The sequence below is a fragment of the Mastigoproctus giganteus genome, chromosome 1 (genome assembly GCF_048544385.1).
Source record: "Mastigoproctus giganteus isolate SK-2022 chromosome 1, ASM4854438v1, whole genome shotgun sequence".
Taxonomy (NCBI): domain Eukaryota; kingdom Metazoa; phylum Arthropoda; class Arachnida; order Uropygi; family Thelyphonidae; genus Mastigoproctus; species Mastigoproctus giganteus.
In genome coordinates this window covers 85,137,013-85,151,721 of record NC_143575.1, presented here as the reverse complement: position 1 = coordinate 85,151,721, position 14,709 = coordinate 85,137,013, and positions in this window count along the sequence as shown.

Genomic DNA, 14,709 nt, shown 5'->3' with positions numbered 1-14,709 from the left:
CCTTTTCCGTTGTCTCGGCCCCAGTTCTGGTTGGTCGGGCTCCTTTAGTCGTAGCGGAGATATCTGGATGCTTAGAAATTTCTGGACAGTTCTTGTTCACTTACCCCTTTCGTTACGCCTTTTTTGAAGTGACCGCCCTTGAAATTTATAAGAGCGCACTTCGGGGTCGGCCTGTTTATTCAGCGCTATAACATCAAATCTTGGCCTTCCTTCTTTGGAGTTCTAACCCTTTCTTGGGGAAGAAGTGCCCCTTTGTTCACTTTGTTCAAGTGCAGCTCCCGCTCTATTTACCGTAAACAAAACGGCCTCCAACTGACACTACAATTGTCCCGTTCGTAGACCGAACTGCCCCCCCCCCCATTGACAACGCCAATCCACTCTCTACCTCAAACAAACAACAGTGAAAACGCAACAGAAATTTGCTTAACCCTGTCTGTTTAATATATATAATAAATTTCAAAATTTTCCCAAAATTTATTATTTGTTTCTGGAGTTGTAAGACTGGGATCGTACTGCGTAATTCAAATATGGAAGCGCCTTTTTGAGCGGAGCTGTAACTGTTGTCATTTATAGGAACAAATTCCATTTACTATATCAGACTGCTTAATGGGCATGGCAATAATATCTTTCTTCGCACTCCTTTATAATGAAATTTCCCCACAGTTGCAGTTATTGAGCACAATGGTGAGGACATTTCTTTGAACCGACTATGATTCAAGAATGGCATGGCCATCGAGATCTGAATACCATTAGGCAGGTAGGGGTGGTCTGGGAAGACCAAACTTCCAGTCATGAGCCTGCTATTCGTGTTACCTAATGCTAGTGGTCCTTACACCGTGTGGAAAAGAATTGAGTTGGAATCCCGTCAATGAAGCGAGGAATTTTTATGGACTTTTTTCGTAACGTGGCTGAGTTAGTCGGTCAGGGACGCATGGTTTTTGCTCCCAGAAACTTGGGTTATTCGTCCATATACAGACATATAACCCCAGTTTCTGATGTGCTTAAAACCCTACAACAACCAATCAATTTAAACTAACTACATGATAACTGGCCACGGTTTAATTAGGCCCAAATTAATGTATCTGGGACTGGACGATGATAAGTGTTTTAGCGGCGAGTCAAAGGACTCGATACATCTCATGCAGAACTGTAATATTTATCTTGATCTCAGAAACCAACTTCTATTTATCTTACTTCGCTTCGGACTTACAACCTCATCAAAAGTAAAGAGGCGTTCACGGCCCTCCTTCAGTTCAGATTAAATCTATTCAGGAGAAGATAGCTGCTGGTTGCTACTCATCAACAAAGCTCACCTACTAGGACTGTACCTAGGACCCAGCCCTCGCTAACGCCTTTCTGGAGTAGAATTAGTGTAGCCCTAATATAATTCGATTTTTTTATAGGGTTACTTGTAGGCAGTTTCTTGTATTTAATCACCAATGCCTATGGCTAGCATCGATTCACTCACGTGCAAAACTTCTGAAAACCGCAAACTTAATTTAATTAATTTCATTATTAATACATTATTATAAAATAAAGTTTTTCATATTTTGACAGGGATTTTTGCAGTTTCCTGGAACAAGGAGACGCAGTAATTGCAGGATATTTAATTTCGGTAGCTCAACGCAACTCTTCTAATTACAAATTGCTTTCGCACTGTCTTACAAAAGATGACAAAAATGAAGGTGGATGCTTTTTAAAACTTCTATTTCTTATATTTTTTTAGCAACAGCAAATGATGGAACACAGTCGTTTAACGAAATTTTATGAACGGTAAAATCATTTTCTGCTGTTGTGATAAAATATTTACAAATGAGTTGTGATCATATAATTCTAACGAAAAAAAAAAATAAATAAAATAATCCACTTTTCTGAAGATATGTGTTTACATCTGTTCGTCAATACTTTTGATGTTAGTTTCTTCTTAAGCATAATACTTTTCTAAAAAGTTCTCATCGTTGACGGAATATTTTATTTATGGCGCATTTTCTTTATCTGATTTTACGTTTTCTGCAAATTTTTATTGGTCCCGACGAAAATTCCATAAAGAACAATATTACTTTTTCCTTGATCTATGTTGTTGTTGTTTGTTATTTGGAGCATTAGCAACTAAGGCCATATTGCTCCGGGATATGCGGTGGTCATTCCCTGACCTTTCCGCAACCTCCGTATTTGGTGGTGACGGGCTCGAACCCCGGTCTAATCAAGAAGCGTGTGCTATGTTCTGCTGCTCCTTCCCACCTGGCTACGGAGGCGCCCTTCCTTGATCTATTTTTTTGTTACTTTCTGTATCCTTATTTTTAAGGACACAAAAAAGTAATCGTTAATGTTTTGGTGATGTTAAAACATGCCACGTTTTACGTTACTGGTGGTGAAAAATGTCGAGGACAAAACACTTCAGTTTTCAGCATTTCGGAACAGTGAATAGTTTACTATCAAGACATTTTATCAAGAACTACTGCATCTCGAAGGCTATCATTCCGGTAGCAAAATGTCTGCGGTGTTGCAAGTTACGTCAAGAGCAGATGATCTGCATGGACTATTGGCCATTTTTTTTTTTTTTTTAAAACAGAATTTTCATTTTCTTCAATTTTACGTTCGGCTTTCTTAGTCTCTTCAAAAGTGTAAAAGCGAAGCTTTTACAGTTTTGCATTTCAATTTAAATCATCATTCCAAAGATATAGGTTGTTTCAGTACAATAATTTTCTAAAAATTTCATTCAAAATAGTACAAATTTATAATGTATACTAGTATAAAAATAAATGTACAATTAAAATAGTATGCATATAAGTGATTAAAATATAAATAAATCTTTCAGCTGTATTTATAAAGATCTATTAAGTAAATATAACCGAAATTCTTAATGCAGTTACTGGATATGTAAAAATCTGATATATCCAAAAAATTTAGTAAAATAAGTATCATTGGCCGAGTGGTTAAGCGATAGAGTGCATAAGTATACGTGCTTTGAGTGACTGGGGTTCAAGCTCGTAACTGCTAAATACGGTGCTGTTTCTTGTATTCTTTCTATTTTGTGGACTCCTCTGACAGTGTGATCGTCCGAAGTATAAGCAGAAAATTTATTTATTCACTGGTAGCACTTTTCTCAACAATTTCGATAAACTGTCACACATATCAAATGTAACGAGTAATTTTTGAGAATAATCTGTACTCTCATCACATGACATTGTCTTGAAATAACATGAAATGCATATTTTAATGTGTACTAAAGGAAGGTACCCCTGTGCCTGGATTGAGGCGTAGCAAGGTTACATGGTGCCCCCCCCTGTATATAAATTATGTATTAATACAATAAATTACAACAGCGGTTCTCCTTGACCTGTAAAATTTCCCGGGCTTCCCTCGAAGAAAAACATCTATAATTGTGCAATTTCTTATTTTTAATATTTTAATACAATAATTATTAATATTGATACAATAATTACAATAATTATTAATATTGACACAATAATTACAACAATAGCCAGTGATGATATTCGCAAAGTTATCAATGATGCGAACTCACAGATTTGTGAAATCATCAAGTACCTGAAATCTTGAATATAAATGCAAGCAAATCTGCTCAAATTACTTATTCCCTTCAGAAACAACCCAACCACATAGAAATAAAAATTGCAGATGTCCCAATCCCAAATGTTTACGCTCACAAAGACCTTGGAGTTGTTTTTGATAAAAATCTCTCCTTTAATGCCCACTATTTATATGTTGCTCAAAAAATTCAAAAAGCAAAATGGTTAATGAAACAAGAAACAGCAGCGATTCAAGACAGAAAAACAGTCATTAAGCATGTTCAAAGATGCATCTTTCCCATTCTGTCCTATGCTTCCGAAATCTGGTCTGGTGCTCCTCAAGTAACCGTCAAGAAATTCCTTGCCCTAGAATATTGGGTTCTTAGATGGCTCAATAGGAAGCTTCGCTTTCCACATACAATATCCAGGCAACAGCTTTATAAAAACCTAAAAACAAAGCCTCTGCAACAGATGATCAACGAGTCTGGAGTCATGCTTCTTGCAAAGATAATCACCTCTGCATGCGATTCACCAAATTTAGGCAATATAATAGCTGCCCCCAACAGGGAAAATACAAGAAACCAGCGATTCAAATCCAACCTCTCCAGGCTCAAACAAATGGACAGAATGTTCCCCAATGCATCTCTTCACTTCATAAATCATCACAACATTGATTGCAACAGGTTAATCAACTCTGAAGCCTACAGGAGTCAGATCTCCGATGAAATGAAGAAAAATAATCCAACCCAGTAATGGCAGCTGAAAACTAAATGCCCTGTTCTACAATTTTTTAAATTTCATAACTAAAATTCCTAGCCATTGTTAATATCTATATAAAATTTGCTATGTACATATACTTTATATCATTTCCTCTGTATTCTTATCTGCCCCTAGCCATGTGCTGTGATGGGCTTGCTGTATTTGCAATAAATGAATATTTATTTATTTATTTATAATTATTAATATATAATTATTAATACCCCAAATATTTTCTATAATTATTTACATTAACAATGCAGATCAAATAGTAGTAGATATTTAATAGTAAAAAAAAAAAACATTCTTAATACAGTTTTAATATTTGCCATAGAAATCTTACTATTACATCATCCGCGACGCCCCTGGTAAATTATGGCGCCTCCCCAGGTACAGTGTGAGAACCGATGTATAAAAAGAAAAAAAATTTCCTGGCCTTTAATGCTAAAATAAATATTCTCTAGAGTTTCTTCTTGCACGCTAAGTAGGCCTTGTCGATCTTGTCCCATCGATGCTTTTAGGTGGGATAGAATTAACTTTAACTCACGGCGCCTTCGTGGACTGGTACATTATTTATGCACCATATATCAGTCAAACACCACGGTAACTGTTTTTAGGGCGACACATGATGCTTTCATACACCATGGTTAAACGCAATGTATTTCAATTTAGTAGAGTTCAATTAGTGTTTTTCTTTCTTTTTTTCTTTGAATGCTGTCTGGAATTCTCAATTAATGAAAACTGTCTGTTGGTAGGGGCTTAGAGGGGAACAGGTATCCTGTGTGTTATCAGACACTCAGCCTAAAACACTGATGGATCCAATATCTCTCTATTACAGAAGATTTAGGAGAAGTCCGGTTGGCCTGCCTCCCTAAAATCCACTCATGCACACCTTCCCGATGGTAAGCCCTGTTACGTCACTTAGGTGGCAACGAACGTGTAGAGTGGTTCTCTTCAAGATGCCTGGTCAGCATGAAGAGGAAAAGACCAACCCCTCCAGCAATATGAAAGCACGACGAAACAAATGGCCCTCAGTCCCCAGCAGCTTTCACTCTCCCTCTTACGGCAGCGAGAGGATTAGAGTGGAAGCAGAGGGTGCTAAGAATCTCTGGGTACGACCAGGCTGCCATGCACGGAAACTGAACTTGGCCTGTTATAACGTAAGAACACTCATCGGTGAAGACAGGATATTAGAGCTGGAAAAGGAATTAGAAAATGTGAATTGGAATATCATCGGATTGGCTGAAACAAGAAGAAGAAACGAATCACTTATAAGTTTATCAAGTGGAAATCTGCTGTACACCAATGGAAACAGTGAAAGGAGTGAAGGTGGAATTGGGTTTCTGGTCCATAAAGATTTTAAAAACAACATTTTGGAATTCAAAAGTACATCACCAAGAGTGTCAAGACTAACACTCAAGATTTCTAAGAGATACAAGCTAAAGATTATAATGATTTATGCACCAACATCGAGCCATGCTGATGAAGAGGTTGAAGAAATGTACACTGAAATTGAGAGTCTTCTAGATGAGCAGAAAACCCACTACACTATTATTATGGGAGACTTCAATGCTAAGGTTGGAAAAAGACAAAACAGCACAGAAAGGGGAACTATAGGAAATTTTGGAATTGGTGAAAGAAATGAAAGAGGTGAAAGACTTGTGGAATTTGCAGAATCTCAAGGACTGTCAGTAATGAACACTTTTTTCAAGAAAAGGGTGAACAGAAAGTGGACATGGAAGAGTCCAAATGGATTAACTACTAATGAAATCGACTTCATCCTCACTAATAGAAGATATATTGTGAATGATGTCACCGTCCTGAATAAGGTAAATGTTGGAAGTGATCACAGAATGGTAAGATGTCTGTTGGTACCAGCAAACGTTGGTGGTGAAATGGGGGGCGCTTTTTATACAATTTATTTACATAAAAATTTCATACTGACAGGATGTGAGAATAATAATCCTATAATAATAATAATCATGAGAAGAACAATGATGACCAAGAGTCGCCAGCACCACCCGAAGTCAGCCGCGGAGAGACCGAGAATCGGAAGGAAGGAGGAAGGGGCCTGATAGACCTCATCGAGCAACAGAAACAGCGATTGCTACCCTGAAGGATTACTTCCAGAAATACACAGCAGCACTCCACCAGGCCATAAGGAAGATAGACAAGCGGTATACTCATTCAGCCTAAGCGAAGAGTCTCCTCCCAACCAGGAGGCATAAACGAAGCTAGAAAGATGGGCAAAGAAGACACTCTATGGTCGACACTACAATGATCTCCATCAAGATCACCATATGGAGTCAAATGCCTTTTCATAATCCACAAATGCCAGGCATAATGGTGTTTTATATTCATTTGCTTTCTCCATTAGCTGTGATATTACGTGAAGGTGATCCACAGTTGAGAATCCTGTCCTAAAGCCAGCTTGCTCTTTCGGTTGATTCTCATCAAGTATTTTTTCTAATCTGTTATTAATGACTCTTGTGAACAACTTGTAGATGTGGAATACAAGCTAATTGGTCTATAATTTCCAATTTCTGATTTACCTCCTTTCTTATGCAGCAAAACTATGATTGCATTATTCCACTCCTTGGGCGTCACGCCTTTTCTAATACATTTTGTGAAAAGTCTTGCCACTTTCTGTGTCATGTCTCTTCCTCCAAATTTTAACAACTTTACAATAACCCCTGGCATTGTTGCTGTGAAGGGTCTATTGTATATATACCATGTTTGTATACAATAAAGATTAAAGATAACATCATTTTCCCCCGGGGCTTTCTGATTCTCCATTTTCATTAACGCATTAGGAAGGATATGATATCCAAGTATATGAAATAAAAATTATTTTTGGCATTCAGTTCCTTTGTGACCATATCATAGTATCCAATCAAATTGGTCAGACAAGACCTCCCTTTAACAAACCCATGCTGTGTCTTTACTATTAATGCAGACTTGTCTACATTGTCCTGCAATGCTTCTTTAACCAGTGATTCCATTATTTTCCCCCGAACACAAGTTAAACTAGCAGGTGTATAGTTACCTGTGTCACCTTTTGAACCCCCTTTGTGAATTGGTGATACATTTGCACACCTCCAGTCCATGGGGACCTCTCCTGAGTCCAAGAAAGCTCTCATAATTATGGCTAATGGTTTGCTTACTTCCTTTGCTGCCTCCTTTAATATAACTGGATAGATCCCGTCCACCCCAGGTGCCTTTTTTATGTTTAACTTTTTATGTTTAATTTCTCCTCCACTTTGCTCTCAGTTATTACAAAATCACTTAGCTCCCTGTTACAGTTTGATAAACTTCTGGCACTCCCCTCACTGAATAACTCCTCATGTGTGAATGTTGATGCAAAATACTCATTCAATTTACCAGCTACCTGAGCATGATCATCAATAGTCAACCCATCTATGTTAAGTGATCCAATGTGATATATCCCTTTTCTTCTAGAGTTTACATAAGTAAAGAACTTTCTGTTATTTGCTGTTTTTCTTTGTATCCTTTGCCAAGGATTTCTCGTAATCTGCCTTCGCCTGCCTAACCTCCATTGTAACTTGATTACAGAGTAGTTTACATCTGCCATAGCGTCTGTATCATCTGATACTTTATATGCATCCCATACATTTTTCTTCTCTGCCACGAGCCTCATTAGTTCATCTGACATCCATTTAGGCGTAAACCTTGAACAGTATTTCTTAGTTGGAATGAAAAGCATAGTAGCCTCAAAAATTAAGTCCCGGAAGGCTTCCCATTTAGAATTCAACTTTGGTAGCATCATCAATTGATTACACTGTACAGAATTTAAAAACTATCTGAGACCCCAGTAGTCATCTTTACGAAAGCAAAAGCCCTTCCCTTTAGCCTTGATGGTAGTTATATCATTAAGTAATTCCCACATCAGTATATTGTGATCACTGTCATCCAGTGGTTTCTTTATCTGCAAATTCTAAATGCATGAATAATCACTGCTGATAATCATATCAAGAGTATTACTCCCTCTAGTTGCGTCTCGAACATGTTGCTGTAGAAAACAGTCATCCAACAAATCCATACTGTGCGAGTGACCAATCCAAAAGTTCCAGCCAATATCTGGAAACTTAAAATCCCCCATTATATGACATTCTGATTTACTGGCCCACTATATTTCTCTGCACAATTGCTTATTATACTCATGAGATTCATTACGCCTATGACACACACCTACTCTCATTTTTCCTTTTCAGCGGTTTGGCGCATTATAGCCATAGCTGCTGATGCGCCAATAAAAACTCAATCAACCAAAACAAATCCTTTCCAGTGCTTATGTCACACCAAACAGACTCAACAAACGTTGGTGGCCAATGCAAAGATTGCATTGTCCACCAACATCAATTAGATGCCTTCCTTCCCTATCGACCCCATACTTCTGTCTTTCCCCCAGTCTTCAGTCTCTTCCCCCTACTCTGACTAATACGCCAGCGTAAACACCACACAACTAATCAAAATTAACGATTTCTACACTGAAAACTGAACCATATTAACCTCTCCTGGCTTTTCTAAACTTAAGTGCCCCCGTTTTTTTTTAAGGTCCTAGCCACCGAAATCTCAGGAAATTAGGTGGCAGGACCTGCCAGAGTACATATAAGCTACTGGGTTCCTGGTCTGCCTCCACGGGGCGTAAGTGGGGCAACGTTGGGCTCCAGTTGGGGTTTAGCGGCTAAACGACCAGAAGAACAATGGTACACGAGACTAAACGATCCAAGACCCACACACTTAAATCTCTGGCATTTGGAGCGTACTGTAACACACCACAATGTAAACTACGCGGAGATGGGAGGAATCCCTGGTGCCGCTTGACCCTAAACACACTTACACTTACAAACATTTCACATTTCGCACATTTTTTGAGACTGTGATGTGTTGGAGAATCGCCCCCTTCGTTTCTTCTCCGAGTGACAAACACTCTCTCGCTAGTCTGCGATCTTTGCTTCGCAGCTCTAGTCTGGGTCATGATTTCCGTTTAAATACAATTTAATTAACAATGACATTTAATAAGATTAATAATATTTTTGATTAATTGATAATACTATAATAAGCTAACAGATTCCTAATTGAGTGCTTCGTATTACGCTATCTAGTTTTACTTTATATTTTACGCTATCAGTTCGAGATATGCTATTTCTTATCGATTACAATATGGCGGCCAGTTCAACAATATTGATGCCAACACCGAGAGTCGTAACTTCCAAAAATCGCTTGTTAAAATCAAAATAAGAAGCTAACGAACGCTACTAAACCTATTTAATATCTCTGTAAAACACGATGTAGTATGTTAATTAACGAAGAATACGGTTAAAAATTAAAAATACTTATCCCTTTACAGCAGCCAAAAATCTACCGACTGTTCTCTTCCGCGACTAGAGCGCCCTCCTGTTAGTGAGGATGAAGTCGATTTCATTAGTTGTTAATCCATTTGGGCTCTTCCATGTCCACTTCCTGTTCACCCTTTTCTTGAAAAAAGTGTTCATTACTGACATTCCTCGAGATTCTGCAATTCCACAAGTCTTTCACTTTCACCAGTTCCAAAATTTCTTACAGTTTCTCCTTTCCAACCTTAGCATCGAAGTCCCTCATAATGATGGTGTAGTGGGTTTTCTGCTCATCTAGAAGACTCTCAATTTTGGTATACATTTCTTCAACTTCTTCATCATCATGACTCGACGTTGGTGCATAAATGATTATAACCTTTTGCTTGTACCTCTTAGAAATCCTGAGTAGTAGTCTTGACGCCCTTGGTGATGTACTTTTGAATTCCAAAATGTTGTTTTTTATATCTTTATGGACCAGAAAGCCAACCCCACCTTCGCTCCGTTCCCTGTTTCCATTGGTGTACAGCAGATTTCCACATGATAAACTTATAAGTGATTCTGTTCTTCTTGTTTCAGCTAAACCGATGATATTCCAATTCACATTTTTTAATTCCTTTTCTGATTGACATAGCGGTACCCAACACTAGTAACCTGTAGAAAACCCATGGGGAAAAATCAGAAAGTACACGAACCTAAGACAGGAGATCAAAGAGATATGGCATATGCAACAAGTAACGACCATCCTGATCATTGTGTCAATCACCGGTATGATGCCAAAGACCCTACAGTCTAGCAGCAATAGGTCTCCCAGCGAACAACTACAAGGAACTCCAGAAAGTCGTAATCCTGAACACCTGTAGGATAATCAGAGTTCCTCGACCAAAAGTAACATCAGACAACCACCCTGTGTACTTGGTAGCAATACCCGTCACGAGGTGGAACCCCAATCAGGGAGAAATAATATAAGAGCAATAATAATAATAATTATTATTATAGGAAGATAGACAAGTGGCATATCCCACTCAATCTAAGCGAGGAGCCCCCACCGGCCCAGACGGGAACAAACGAAGCTAGAAAGGTGGGCAGAGACGGCACTCCATGGTAGAAACTACATGACCTCCATCAAGACCGCATAGATGAAATGGCTTCCAATGCATGGACCACGAGCGAAACGCTCTTCACCGAGATTGAAGGATTCATGCTTGCCATTCAAGACCAGGTAATCAATACTAGGAATTAGCATAAAAATAGCTAAATGCTTAAAGTACGGTACTCACTTTGAATATAATCTGCAATAGTTTTATGAAAAGGCTGATGGCTAAATTTAAGGTGGAATGATTAAGTTAATGCATTAAGGTGGGATGAAATTTAATTTGATGGAATTTTAAAATAAGCGCAAAGAAGCAGAACTGCACTACTCCGTCCCTGGTTGTCATGAAGTAGAAAATAGTTAATCTGGAACATAAAAGAGTTGATAAATTTAGCTTGATTTAATACCTTAAATTTAGCCATCAGTCGGCTAAATTTAACTAGATGACTAAATTTAATACCTTAAATTTAGCCATCAGTCTTTTCATAAAACTATTGCAGATTATATTCAAGGTGAGTACCGTACTTTAAGCATTTCGCTTTTTTTATACTTAGTCTATTATCACGGTATTATAAGAATTCTATAACTTTATACTAGGAATTATAGAAAATACATCACCAAGCAGCCCGGAGTGTTAGATGACACATGTCGACGATGCCATCTGCCCTTAAAAGCGATCTAACACATCATTGCAGGAGGCAAGGCAATCACCCAGACGGATTACACTCGTAGGCACGACCAGGTAGGCATGATAATATATCAGAAGCTAGCGAGGAAATACCAGTTGATCAAAGAAAGCGTACAGTATTAAAAGTACGAATCCCAAGCGGTACTAGAGACCCCAGCCAACAAGCTGTACTGGGACCGCGCCATAATAACGGGCAAGACAATTCCACACAGCAGACCGGCATAACCCTTGTCGACAAGAATGAAAAGGCTACCTAACTGATTGATATAGCTGTGCCCAACACTGGCAACCTCCAAGAAAACCCAAGAGGAAAATATCAGAAAGTACACGGACCTATGACAGGCGATCAAAGGGATGTGGTATAGGCAACAAGTAAAGACCGTTCCGATCATCGTGTCAATCACCGGTATGGTGCCAAAAACCACACATAATAGCCTAGCAGCAATTGGTCTCTCACAGAACTCTTACAAGGAACTCCAGCATCAATCCAGAACACCTGTTGGATAGTCAGAGAGTTCCTGAAACAACAGTAACTCCAGCCATAACAACCACCCTATGCACTTGGTACCCGTATCCGTCACGGGATGGAATCCCCCTTCCCATCAGGGAGAAATAATAATAATATAAAATCGAATTTTAATGTTTAAAAGATATTTGTTGTTGTTTGGTTTTTAGGAGCATTAGCAACTAAGGTCATATTGCTCGGGAATATGCAGTAGTCATTCCCTGACCTTTCCGCATCCGGTGGTGAGGCTCGAACCCCGGTCTAATCAAGAAGCGTGTGCTACGCACTGCTGCTCCTTCCCACCTGGCTACGGAGGTGCCAAAAAATTTACAAAAGGTAAAACTTTATAAATACTGCTGCTGTTGCTACTACTACTACTAATAACAATACATTACAATATAATAAGAAATTTATCAGTTTCTAACAATTTTATCATATTACATCATAAACTAATTTAAAAATTTTAAAATTATCAACAGCAAGCTATTTTTATACATTTAACAATACACAAAAGTAAATATAAAATTCTTAAAACCACTTCCTTTAAAAAAAAATAACAATAATCCAAAGCAATTTTTATTTTCAGCAATCAAACATATGCAAAGTCAATAAAGAGCCACTTATCAACAAGTTTTATTTAAGCAAATTAGAACAATATAATAATTCATGCCCTCCCTAAAAAGGGGAGAGAAAAGAATGTAAAAAGAAATAAATGCATTAAAGACTTTTTCCCTATATAAACGGGGACAGTGGTTTAAAATCATTAAGAATCACAATTAATGCAAAAAATTAATTGAGAAATCTAAAATCAACGTTTGTATCTAGCGACTTTCATAATGTTTCGTTAGCACTATGGTTATTTCAATATCACTGGATGTACCAACTAAGGAAATGGAGGGGGGGGAAGGCACGCAGTAACACGAGTGCGTTAGGCTTCTAACAACATCATCAGTTGTATTGGTATTTAATAAGTTGATTACTTAACTTATTATTTATTTATTTACTCTCTCAACTAATACAATAATCCAAAACTGGTGAACGTACAGCTCCTTAAATAATTGAAGCCACATTACATTCATTTATTCAGTTTAGTGCAACGCTAATTTTTCAGAAGACATTCTCAGCTATTTATTTATATAAAAAAATATTCATTATATCGCAGAAGTCAAAAGCAATCTGTAAAATTTTTCAACGATTTACTTTTTTGTAATGAATTTATCTTGAAATATTTTGCAAATGCAGTACTGTATTTAGAAAAAGTCTTTCGCTCACGCTGCTAATTAGCCTTCAATGATCGAATGTAATTAAACGCCATTATTTAATACTCGTACATTCTTACCTTACAAACAGCCAGAATTCTTTAATAGTTCGCCAATGGTTATCATACTGAACTCACTAAAAATAAATACAACATAATACATTCTTTCTCTAACTTTACAGTTATTACGATCCGTTCAATTATTTTGCTTAATAATCAAATCCACCATTGTACATGAATCCACCATTGTAAATCACAAACCAGTACTGCCACCTAGTCTCTAATTAACTTTTCTTGTAAAATAAAACATTAATACATAATTTTAATTATTGCATAAACAAAATAATAAAAAAATAAATAAATTTTAACAATAAAACGTTTTAAATTTTATGACAACCTATTTATTTATTTATTTAAATACAGAAAATAAGTATTACCTACGTATTATGCTAAAAATAACTGAGGCAGAAAAAATTGTTTCGCAACGTTTACGTTGCTTTCTGAAGCATTAATCACGGTAACTTTTGAACAATATTTTGTATACACTTTACTATCTTAGTTTACTAGTACATCATAAATAATTTATTGCGAAATTATCTTAAACGTTGATAATCTGTAGGAATACTTCTTACTTTTAGACTATTGATAGCATTGTGATTCCATATCTCTTTGCAAGCACGTGGACTTTCCTCGGTGTAAACTAACTCTGTTATACGGTTACCCCCAGACAGACTGAAAGAAAATAAACTACATCGAACCAGAAAGTGACAGTACGTTTTGAGGGTTAAAACGTGCTTCGGAAACCATGTATTTCTGAAGCCAAAATTGCAATCTTGCAATGACCTGCAAACTACGTAGAGGGTAAAGTGGACTGTGAACACTTAAAATATGACGTTTGAAAGCGTTAGTATAATGTGATGCCTCAGATTGTCAATTATCGATCGATGACCTATGATATGCTCTTTAGTCATCAGAATGAGATATGCCAGTACCATTTCTCCTTAACATACCTTACATATTTCTGAAAGAAGATATCAAAACGTGCCGTAACGTACAAGCGCACTGAAAAAGTTTCTGTTTTGAGAATTAAGGTTCTGATATAAGAATACACTGATATAACCTTTTAAGGTCAATGCCAGTTCCCTGAAGAGCTTGACAGGAACGTATGACAATTTCTTCAACATTACGTCATGTACGTTACGTACAAATCAAATTATTTGGACTAAAAGAATAGTCATTACTAGATACACGGTAGATATCACCAGATTGCCAGCTTTCTTCGTGCTCAGGATGCATTAAAATCTCGAGCTATTATCGTTTATGATTTATAAATTTAATTCTCTGTGCGGCATAAGAAGCTATTCAAGAAAATCCGAACAAGTTATCAAAAGGAGAGGTTATAAATATGCTTCCTTTGTCAGTTTACATTAAAAAGAACTCCCACATATACTGATTAAAATGCAAAAAATCGTTTTTCGGAAGCCTAAAGTTTTCGAGTTATTAATTTTTAAAAGTGGAAAAGGAC